The sequence below is a fragment of the Vicugna pacos genome, chromosome 5 (assembly GCF_048564905.1).
Source record: "Vicugna pacos chromosome 5, VicPac4, whole genome shotgun sequence".
In the NCBI taxonomy this organism is placed as follows: Eukaryota; Metazoa; Chordata; class Mammalia; order Artiodactyla; family Camelidae; genus Vicugna; species Vicugna pacos.
This window is the reverse complement of record NC_132991.1, coordinates 37236927-37249273: the sequence shown is the minus strand read 5'-3', so window position 1 is coordinate 37249273 and position 12347 is coordinate 37236927. Positions and strand designations below refer to the sequence as shown.

At 34.3% G+C, this 12347-nt stretch overlaps 1 protein-coding gene across 1 annotated transcript in view; it reads left to right on the top strand.

Moving 5' to 3' along the window:
* The window catches only part of KCNH7 (potassium voltage-gated channel subfamily H member 7), a 389771-nt gene that overhangs the window by 276620 nt on the left and 100804 nt on the right, over positions 1-12347 (top strand). The gene's annotated exons all lie outside the window — the stretch shown is intronic.

Sequence of the window (12347 nt, the reverse complement as noted above, 5' to 3'; positions counted from 1 at the left end):
TAAAAATATGAATTCTACAGTCAAAGTTGTTACTGATTTCCTATTTGAACCTTAGTGAATATTTGGTTTCTTCCAGCTTCTCTATCTGTGTTTCTGAAATAGTATGTTAACTATTATCTGCTTACTTTATGGAGTGTTAGTTAATTATCACTTAATATAAGATCTGTTTAGGTGATGACACTGTCGTCTCAAGCATGATTATTTGTGCTGCACTTAGTAAATAGTCAAGAACTGGGCAAAAAGAGCGTCATGCCATCACAGGACCATTTTATTGACCAACTCTTTCCAGAGGAAGAGGTATATGAAATGTGATATACTGAATGATCAGAAAGGTATTAATTGGAGACAGGGAGGGGATGGGTAGGGGGAAGGGGCTGAACTAAAACCAACGTGAAATGCAAAGTCAAAATTCGTTTATTCTCTCTGACCTCTTTGGTTCACATTGATGTATTAGCCAGTAGTGATAGGTGTGCTTAAAAGGCAATGACAAAAACAATTCATCGTTAACATGATAATGGAGAACATTCATTGAGTATTGACATGTGTGAGGCAATGTAAGTGCTCATTTAATTCTCATAACAACCCTATAAGTTAGGAGCTATTATTAAGCCCCATTTTATACATGAGGAAGCTGAGGCTTAGATATGTTAAATAAATAACCGGTCCACGGTTACAGGGTGTGGGGAACTGGCCTTTAAACCCACGACTGGTCTCCAGAATCCACAACCTATCTATGCATTGCTTTTCTTCCCTCACTCCTGCTCCCTGAACCCTTGCTGTAGGGGTCTGTTGAGTCACTGAACTTTATCCGAGGGAGTCCAAGATTTAGGGTACTCGTTGCATGGGTACATTAGTCTCACTTTTCTGACTTCTGTAGGTTTGGGTTCTTGAGAGACCCACTGTCCTTTCTGTGGGATTTCATCCTGTGGGTGCCATCATCGCCCATGCTGCTGTTAGTTTTCTCTTTAAAACATAGATCTGATCACAGGACTCCTTCGTGTAGGGTAGTAGGCACTTTTCCAGCTGTCTACAATTATTTTTCAAGTCTTTTATCTAACCTCTGCAAGATATCCTCCCCTACTGTATACTTAATTCTAAACACGCACAAAGATAATTGCCTTTTCCCAAAATTGTATCATGCATTTTCTTGCATCATTACTTTGTTCTTCCAAGAACACTCTTCCCCACTTTATCCCTTCTGATGCTACCACTTATAGCCCCAAGAATGCATTTCTCCCTCCCCAAACCAGAAGAATGAAATGATTTCACATCTGAGGATGCAAAGCAGTGTTTACATAACTTATAGCATGTATGACATTCTGCAGTATATCTCAGTCTTTCATTTCTATTAGATATGCAAACAAATCATTATGTTGCTGAGAGCTTCTCCAGCACAGGAGTTTGGGCGTAGTTGAATCCACAGCCTTGGGAGTACTTCATGGCAGGAACTCGATAAATGTTGGTGTGACATTGAGAGGACCGTGCTCATGAATTATGTTCCCGAGCCACACACATCAGGAAATAATGAGTTATCTACTCCATAATACTTTGAAATTTATACCAAAATCTTAGGATTGAGTCCTAATGTAGGGGATCTTTAGTTAAAGGGCGTAATGAAGTAGAGAGGCAAAAGAGGTGAAAAATAAATGAACTGAAAGGAAAAAAATTCAAAGAGAGATCAATCAGTATCACAGAAACAGAAGGAACAGCTTTCTATGAGATAGATTTGTTACACTATATACAGTTCAAGAGCAATTAGCACATCCATTTAAATCTATAGTTCAAATACATTCAAAAGGAAAATAAAATGAAGGACAATTTCCAAACTGGATCAACATCTAAGGCCCTGTATCATCTGGTCATGACATGCTCGGTATCTCCCGACTGAATAAAATGTCTGAAACTTGATCTTTGGGCAATGAATCCTATGGCTGAATGACCGCCAATCCAATATGATAATTCAAATGACCAGCATATATTTTAGTTATTTAGTCCAGTTAGTGTAGTCATCTTTAGGAATCATACTGGCTTTTCAGAAATGGGTCTTACATACTTGAGTTACAGTACAGTTAACAGTCAGAAACAATATTAAGTGATACATAATCAATGCATGGCACAGACTTAGTCTGTGTTTTGACAGTGGTGCTGAGTAGGTTAGATCAGTTTTCATGATTTAACTTTATTGTTTTCAATTTTATGTGATCTTCATTTAGTACAGTTACTGATACAATTATGGAAAAGGATGTGTTAATATTTGGGGTTTCTCAGTACAGGTTCTATTCATGGACACTTAGTATTGAGATCTCCTAAATTTTCTTCTCCCAGCCAGGCTATGTTGTTTACAAAAACTGTATCACTTTCTTGCAGATGCTAAAGTCAATGTCTAACTGTCAACTGATAAATTCAGAGGATATTTTATACTTCAGCTTTAGAGTAGTTTTAGCTATAAAATCACTAATTAGCATATAAGAAATTGCACTTCCTAGAGCTGTATTATATTCTTTAGAAACTGGGCCACTGATAGGGGAAGATGGAAAGCTTTTAAAATTAATTTTAATTTTATGAATCCATGTAACTGGTTAACAGTTTAAATCCCACATGCACCAGCTTTTGAATTTAAATTGTTGTCTTTTCATTTAAGAAGAAAAATGTCCCTCTTATTTGGACTATCTTTACAGAACTTCAAATAATTTTCAAATGTATTAGTGGGCAATAATTTACATTATATTTTCATTTAATCTACATTATATTTTCATTTAATCTACATTATCAAGCACCTTAGAACCATAGTTCTAATCATTCATGGTGAAGGACCAGAATTTTTTTTCTATCTATTATTTTCCACCACATACCAATACATTTATAAATACAGTAAAAATGTACTACTAGGAAAATGAAATTTTTAAAAAAAGACATACAAAATATAAACTTCAATTGTTCTATTATTAAATTGAACAGACGTGAAATTACTCTGTCAAACTGCTAGAAGACTCTAAACGATTACTTTAATTTCTATGCTTATATTGTCATGGAGGAATCACAAGCAGATCTCACTGGCACCAGCGCACAGACCGCATGCTCTGCCTCGGGATGTCAAAACAGCGTCAACCGTATAGCGTAACTTTTGAGCAGTTTATTTTTTTTAATTTGAAAATCTTTATATGGAATTTCCAGGACTGATGAATAGAGTTTTAATTTCTAACTACTTGCAAGCAGTTGTTACTTTACTAATGATTGTTGGGCCCAGCTTCTGATGGAGATAATTAATTCTGTGTAATCAAGGTCTCTTCCATTATTCCTATCTGCTTATGATGGTCCCCCAAAGACAGCAGCGCATTGACATGTAAGGTCACAGTTTTGTATCTCTGTCTCAGGCAACATCTATGCTAGCAATTGCCAGCAATTCAATGTACCACTCTATTGAACTTACTTCAATTTGAAACAATTATGATATATCCCAAGATTTTAAATATGCACAGCATTAGTACCGGCATCAACAAATGTTGAACAGATTTTTCAAATCTTGGATATATTTGAATGGTCTTAACATGAATTCATTTATATTAAGCTTGTTTGTTACAAAACTAGTAATACATATTTTGTTGGTATGCAACAAAGAGTCAGATTGCTAATCTCAAAATGTATCTGAAAACGCTGTTTTGAGATTTGAAAACAACCCATTTTTGTATAAACACATTTCCTAAGTATTTTAGTATTTTTACTGAGTGTATTGTGAACAACATAAATTTTAAGATCTCACATTACCTTTAAACAGTCAAATCTTTCACTGACTTCTTACAATTATTTTTGCCCAAGAATGACTCTTTGTACTATTTGGTATTTTTTAAATATACATTGAAGACCATTTGTGGGAGGGACAAGTAATAAAATTGTGATGCAAGTTGCAAGTTAGCTTATTAAGGTAAACTGTTGTCTTAGAAATGTTTTTTATTAACATACTAGGTTTGGTAAATTATATGAAAAACAGTTCTTAACATGCAAAGTGCTGTGTAGTTTTTCTTTGTCAGTGATGGTTGAAGCGACACTAAAATTGACTTCTGGCAATGCTGAAAGTTCTTATCACAACTGCAGGCAGCTGGTTGTGGCTTTCTCCAAACGTTCATAATTAGAAAATGTATATCTTGGAATCCATTTAACTTAAGTGAGATTAATGTTTCACATATTTGAACATGAATGCTTCTGATGGCAGATATTATTTTTAGTATATGCATTTTATTTAATTGAATAGTACAAAATGTTAATTTCAAAGATTAATTTTCAATCATTACATTCTGCTTTCTCTGATTATTGTTACAGAGGTAATTTAGTGCATATAACATAATTTTAGTCTTCTTTTTATATTTCTCTCTTTTTTCCTTATGTGCTCAAAACAGACAATGGTCGCAATGTTAAAGGTAATGTATGAACTCAAATGTCATCATCCGATGCTCAGACTTCCCCCTTACTTGGCATGTTAATTTGCCTGCTGTATGCCCTGTTCAATGCGACATCATGCTGCCCTCAGCGAGTCCACATGCCTGGTGGAGACATCATGGCTTGATTTTGGTGGAGACATTGTTACTTTCTCAGCTGTGTCACCAAAATGATTATGAACTCCTTTTTCCTGCAAGAAGTATAAGCCTAGGTTGACGATGAAGACTTCCTAAATATTTAAATAATTCAGAAAGAATCAAATATTAAGCTAAATGTATTTCAGTGTGAAAGAGGCACATAGGCCTATTTCGGCCAAAAAGAATTCTTTGTGAGTACAAGATTAAATAAAATAAGCAAAGTGCTACATGACCGCATCACTTCACTTCTTCCTCTTTTGTTTCCTTAAAACTAGTTTCACGTTCCTGGATGGCAGGGGGTATGGTTTTAAGCTTACTGTAGTAGTAAACTGTATATGCATGACAGTCGTTTTCTATTTTTCTATATTATACATTTCGATCATTTTTAATTGTGTCCTATATTAGTCTGAAACCACTAGCATGACCTACAGCTATGGTAGGATAATGTTTAACTGGGCAATACTTTGGATAAATCTGGATTTGACTAAAAACTCGAACTCCTGTTTTTCTACTATATTGTAGTAGATACGAAGAATCACAAAATATAATAATCATATTATTCTCATCCAGTTCAAGACTTTGTGGGCTTAGTCCTTTAACATAGGCCATGCATGCTGCTGTGGGTGTGCATATGGTGACAATGACTCATCTGTGCATGTGTGTTGCATGGACACGTCTCCACCAGTAACCATCATTACCTAGAATTCACCGTTTTGGCCTCTTCTGTATGTCACTGCTACTCTGATCACTGTGACGTTTTGTATATTTATTTCTCAAGTGCTTCCCTAACTAATTCAGAGCTGGTGATGATTATTAATTAATAGCACTAGAAACTAGAGATGTTTTCTGGTCAGTAGCCCAGGGTAACTTGAAAATAAGAGAGATCATGGCAGCTTCTGCCCATCTCAACTTTATAAGCAATTCAAAAAGGGTCTATGCAGGTCACCTTCAGTAGAAGGATGGGATTTCATATACATGATTATTCCATCCTTGGCCTGTCCTCTGATATTTCTAAAAGCAAATTAGCGTCAACTGCAGATAGTGATTTGAATTGATATAATTCAGAACATAACCTCAAGAAACAGGATACAGACAGCTCTTGTCAACTGGCCTGCCTGAAATATGATTAGCTTTAGCATTTAACAATTAGCAATAAGTTATTAGACATTAATTTTTCTAGTGATCTGTTAAATGCAGTGAGAAATAAACCTAATTTTCTCAATAATATATAATTTTAATAAATGTAAAGTTGAGCTTGCTAACCTTCCTAACTAGTAGCTTACATAGTTATCAAACTACATTAATTTTATTTTTTTCTTACAAACCAGTCTATTTAATCTCCAACCCATTTCCTCAATCCTCCATTTTTCAAAAGCAAGAGTCTGAATAAAAATGAATCAGAAAAATCAGAATTTGAGATTAGAAAACTAAACCATGGTAGAAAATTTTCACATGTTAATATTTATAAAGTTAAACTCCCAAATTAGATAAAACATGTGCAATTTAATAAAAAATTTAATGTAAATATGCCCAATATCTTTATTGTTTGTTTAGGCTCTGATTTTGAACACTTTAAAAAAATACTGCAGTGTCTGACTTTTTAAGATTTTTATAGAGCAATTAATATGCTAATTAGATATAGGACAATACAGTAAGTGTGCTTTAAAAAATTTTTTGCCTTGTTTCTAAACCACATTTAAATGAAAATTTTAAAAAATTAAAAAATAAATTTTCTACACATCTTTGTATGCATAGGCATAATTACAGCTTTTTCAGTGTCTAACTCAACCAAAAATAATTTCTTTAACAAAATAAAACAAATGATTTAGAAATGCATTTGGAAGGTCTTCAAGATCGTCTAGTTTATTCCCCTCAGGCAAGAGTACTGGCTAAATCTCTTGCACAGGTGGTAGGAGCGTCTTTATTTCTAGAGGACCCCATTCTTTAACTTTCTCAGGAAATCTGTTTCACTGCCTGTTACGTGAAGAGCTAACTTACATCTTTCTTGCTGAAATTTTTTTTTTCCTTCATCTATCCTGAGTGGACAGAGATACTAGCTGGTTTCTTCTATTCTTGACTTAAAACCACAGTATGAAAACTGCAAACTGGTATTCAGTCTTTTCTGCTAAAATGGAATAATGTCCATTTAACCTTCTTTCTTAGAATCAATTTTGTTTCCCTTTAATAAATTCCTTTAACACTCTGACTCTTTAAAGGAAGACTTCAGAGATCTAAAAGTTTAACTGTTACTGCAGGGAGGGAAGGAAAAAAACTTTGATTCTTTGTCTTATCTGAGAAAAAGAATTTAAACGGAAGACTGATATAAACAAAGGATTTTCTTAGTAGAGCAAAAGTCAGTAAAGTATGGTACACTTTTGAGAATCGAAGGTGAGCCAACCCAAGAGAGAGAAAAAAAATGGCCCCACTTCTTTGTTTATCCTGCCTTATATCCTGGCTTTAGGAGTGTTCTCATGATTGATTGATGGTTCATGTCCCTTGAGAGCCTAAGTGTGCCCATCTCCTTTGCTCACGCTCTTATCCATGATCTACCCAGAAAAACCTATGGGAGGGGGCCCAGACTGCAATGTTAATTATAATACAGTGAACATTGGATCGTGTCCGGTTAAGTCTGTTTTGCTGCCACAGTCATGGCTGTCAGGTTCTAACCAGTTTCTTGCTGGCACTTATTTAGAAGTCAGAGCCCTTTATGCTAGAGGCAGGCACACTGCCATCTTCCAGACCATCGTCTCTCTCCTCCATCTCCTCCCGGTGCCCCAAATTATCTAACTACCCAACATAAACATTATCAAAGAGTGAAAAAGTTAATTCAGATACATTGCATATGCTGTTTTTATGCGTGAGAGTGCGCATCATATTTTTAAACAATCTTTCTAATATGTGAGATGTAAACGTAATCCTACCTCAGTCACTCACAAGGTGATTTTCCCCTCAGAACCTAGTGGTTTTTCTGTTTATTCTGATTTCCAAGTCATCATAAAAATTAACCCCACTAACCCTATTTAGTAAATAAAACATTCATATAATTTTATCCCTCTTTCGCTTCTACCTCATTATCCCAAATAACTCTGTATCCTACTGGCACTGGTATGTTCAGTTTCCAGCTTGTCTATGAATCTGGCATGAGTCAGAAACAAAACTATTCTCAAGATTTATGACAGCTTTCACCTCCTCTCTAGCCACAAAACCTATCCGACTCACAAAGGAAATCAATTGAGTTGTATCTCATAATCTGCATTGGCCGTTACCAAATATGTGTGATCTTATACGAATTTGCAATTGATTTTCAATGGTGACAGTTTTCTTACATAAATTATATGTCACGCACTGAAACAAACAATACAGATATTGACTACAATAATCTGGTGATTAATTCTTATGTATTTTTCTAAGTGTTAAACTGGTTATCATGCTAATTGAGAGCGGTCTTTTACAAATACCAATTACTAAACACTGCTTTTACATTTTCTTTAATGTTTAGCTACTTCAGCATTTTGGGTTTTATTAAACTTTAGCCAAATAGACTCATGTCTTAAGAAATACTATATAAAGACCTGATGATTTCAAAACAACCTTAATCTTTTTGGTTTTCTTCTCTCCCATCCCATATGGCCCTCAAGAGCAATAATATTTTCTTTTTTAAATAGCATTATTTTAAAAAACTTATCATATGTCCTTAGCTATATTTCCAGCACTATCTAAAAGAGAATATATTCTCCTTTAGCATCGTGTAACTCATGATAAATTCAAATAACCTCATCATAAAAATTTAAAACATCTTTAATCTAAAATTCTTCCCAGTTGTTGCTTTAGTGTCCAGCTTGATTTTTTTCAATGCAGGGTATTTCTTTGTAACTGGAACCTGGCCTCTTTATATTTAATCAGACACTTATAATACATTAGAGCTTTCTCCAACTGCTGGTTTAGTCTTCTTGGTCACCTGTTTTCAATCTCCTACTAGTATTTTGGAAAATTTAATCTGATCATCCATTTTGCAAATGTTTCTCTAAAGAACACCAACTCCTCCCATATCCTTTTGAGTTGTACATTCCTTTCTGTTGACTCTGCTTTTTCCCTTTATTTCTGCCCATTTATTTTCTTTAAATTAATTTACTTTGTTTTTCAGGTTACCCTCCTTTCTTTCATTAGAATTTTAAATGCCATCTGTTTATGATCACTCTCAGGGAGGCTGCCTTTCACCTTTAAATCCTCAACCAAGGCCTCTCTGACTGTAGATCTAGGAGGTAGGAAACCCTGCATTCTCATTTCTAGTCTTTGATTCTCATTCCCTTTTGGCCTCGTGTTCTGTCTGCTTAGGCTTACCGTTAGTCAAATGAGGATATTACTAATACCTTTCTTAATTAAAGGGTGGAGTGTTTTTTCATTAGAATTTAGATAAGGTTCAGAGAAACCTAAGCCAACACTGATCATCTTGCAGACACTAACAGACTCCCGCATATAAACATCTGTTTCAAAATCAGTGAAAAAGAACATAATGACCTTTGTTATACAGGATGAAATAGGTTGTAAATTTCTGTTCTAAGCTTGCATGAATTAAGTAATATTTTAAGTTCTGCTGAATTCTTTAAATATATAGATTTAAAAGAAAATGTAGCATATAACTCTAGTACTGAGAGCTTAAAAAGGAAAAAAAAAATAGAGTAGACTAACAGTTTAGAAAGATTTTCCACTAGTAAATGAGAGAGGCTAAAATACAGACTGCAATGAAGTTGTAATATTCTGAGGCCAAATCTGAGCATGACCTGTGTGTCGGCCAGTGGTTCCTCAGTCCTAGCATACTAATGTCCCCTTGTTTCAACAAATATTTTGTTATACTATCCTGAAATGACATTCAGAGATAATTTAACCTAAATCTAAAAGATCAACATGATTCCTGAACCATAATCCAAAGGAGAAATAAAAGGAAAGCCATTTATAATAAAGTATTTCTGTCAATATGCTAATGGTCAAATATAACTACACTAGCAGACATAATGCAATAATCAGACATATGGAAAAAATGTGGTTTTACTAACATTAAAGACATGATAAAACAGTCCATATAAGTACTAGATAAAATGATAGAGTGGGAATATGGATAGATAACAAAAACCACTTCTGGAGTAAATAATATCAGATCAGACATATATAAATTTTAAAAGTAGGAAATAACAAAAATTAAATATTGAAGAATACAAAAATCAACTGGGGAGAAAATGAGGAAGTATGATATTCTCACAAGTGAGCTGGCTCTTGCTTTTCAGTGTGATGTCAATATAATTCCCTTTATGATAACATACTATAGTAATGCATTGCACAGAAGAAAGAAAACTAACTACAGGTCAGGACATATGTTTATCCTTCAATACTTAAAATAGACCTTGCAAACCGTATGCCTTCATAGGCAATGGGAACTAAAAGATGGATTAGAAGAAGAAAAGGCAAGCAAGACATTATGGAGAGCACAGATGTAGAGAACAAACTAGTGGTTACCAGTGGAGAGAATGAAGGCAGGAGGGGTGAGGTAGCAGAATGGGATTAAGAGATACAAACTACTGTACATACATAAGCAAGCATCAAGGATATATTGTGTAGCGAAGGGAAATATAGCCATTATTTTGTAATAACTTTAAATAGAGTATAACCTATAAAAATATCGAATCCCTATGTTGTGTACCTGAAACTAATATTGTAAGTCCATTATACTTCAATTAAAAAGAACAAAGACAGTATGGAGACGCTGTGGCAGACCTCTAGGAAGTTATCAAAGTGTGACTGGAAACCAACCAGCAATCCCAAAACAACCCATGCCAAGTGTTTATTTTTTACCTAAAAACTAATATATATTTCTTTTCATTAATCCCACATCATTTTACCTATATGGGAGAACAATAATACGACATATTTTAAATAAATTTTATTAATAATTTTAGTGTGATGCCTATAGTTATCAGCAAACTTAATAATATTTGAGTCCAACATTGTTCTTAAAAAAAGACTCAAATATCTTCATTTACACGTTTGCACGTGACAGCTACAAACACAGACGGTAACCTGAAGTCTGAAATTTTGTATTGGCAACTCAAATGCCACAAGTACTGTAGCTCCAAGTGGTCTGATTTTCCAAAATGGTGAGCAACTTTTGGTAAAGTTCTGAACAAAACAATGTAAAAATCTTCATTCTACATGGTAGTTGTAGCCCTGAAAAGTTTACTGAATATTAAAAGCATGTTAAAAATACATTGTATGCTTTACACGTGAAACGGGTTCAAGGCTCCAAGCTGTAAATAGGCTTTTCACCTACATTAACGCCCATTGGGACATACAGGTCAATTTTTCAAAGTGAGAGAATAGATGCCGCCTATCACTGTAAGAAACAGAAATATCCCCACAGATGTTCTTATGGTGAAGTACAGTCACAGTTGAGACCGCTTTTTTATCAGTGCAGCCAATTCAGTGGAGTTTATTTGAACTGGTCACAAAGACAATCAAAATATAGGTAACAGTGCCTTTCTGTCTTAACATCACAGGTGATCTGTATTTTTACCCAATTTTTTAAACAACTGTGTAGACAATCTGCTACAGAAATCCAACATATAAAAGGATAACAGAAAGAGAATTGAAAGATGGGCTTAAGGGTTTGAAATACAGTTTAACTGTGTATCTGAGCTCAGTGTTCTATAATCTCATATGATCGCTATAATCTATAATCTATAATCTTCTATAGTCAGTACCCCTGCGTGCATTAAAATTAACTAAGGAGTGAAAATATAACATTAGAGTTGAGAAAAAGACTATAAGATGTCTAAAGTCCTAGAATATTTTACCAAATTTAAATACTAAGAGATAGGTCTGGAGTGTAGCTATAGAATGACACCAAAATCAGGAAACGCTATCTAGGATATGTTACAACTGTAAAGTAATGGTGTGTGTAGGAGGCTTTTACAAAGAATGGGATTTCTGTCAAAGCCCTATCTTAAGGCTAGATTAATTTGGTAACTTTGGGCCCTTGTGTCTCTTCTTGTCCTATAAATAGAAAAGAAAGTGAGGATCTATGTGCAAATGAGGACATCTTGAGCTATAAAAGCTCAGAGAGCTTACTGACATTTTTAACCCAGATGGACTTGGTCATCATCATCAATAATAAAACTCAGGGAATAAACAGAAATGCACCTCAAGAAACATAGGGTTTGCTGCATAGATAAAACATTTCTCAAAATCATTTCAAACTTTTATAATAACCAAATATAAACTTTTATAAACAAATATAGTGTGATTTTTCTCCAGGGTAAATGTGAACTAAATGATGAGTATTTTTTTTCCTGGATTATATTTGACTTGAGTTGATTGATTGTTGCAGTCCAAAATACACAGTCTATAAATTTAATTTTCAAAGGTTTATACCTCACTTGGTGCATAAAGCACATTTTGATCTCTAAAATGTGTTAACTTCATTCTGAACAGGGTAAAAAAAAACATAAGGCAAAATTTGCTGACTAGCAAGTTCATTTATGCAGTTTGTATGTTTCAGGCACTCAGAAGGCAGAAAGTTCATAGCTGTATAAAATTCGTGGAGGCAGGATATTTATAAAACTCTTCCTGATGCTAATTTTAAAAGCTACATAATGGTGTAATTAACATTACCAATTGCATAAGAAACTCTTTGGAGCATTTCTTGACTCTCCATAAGCAACAGACAATAGGTTCATCAAAAAAGAAGAGGTAGCTGGTCAGTGTACATCCTCAACCAAGGGGCAC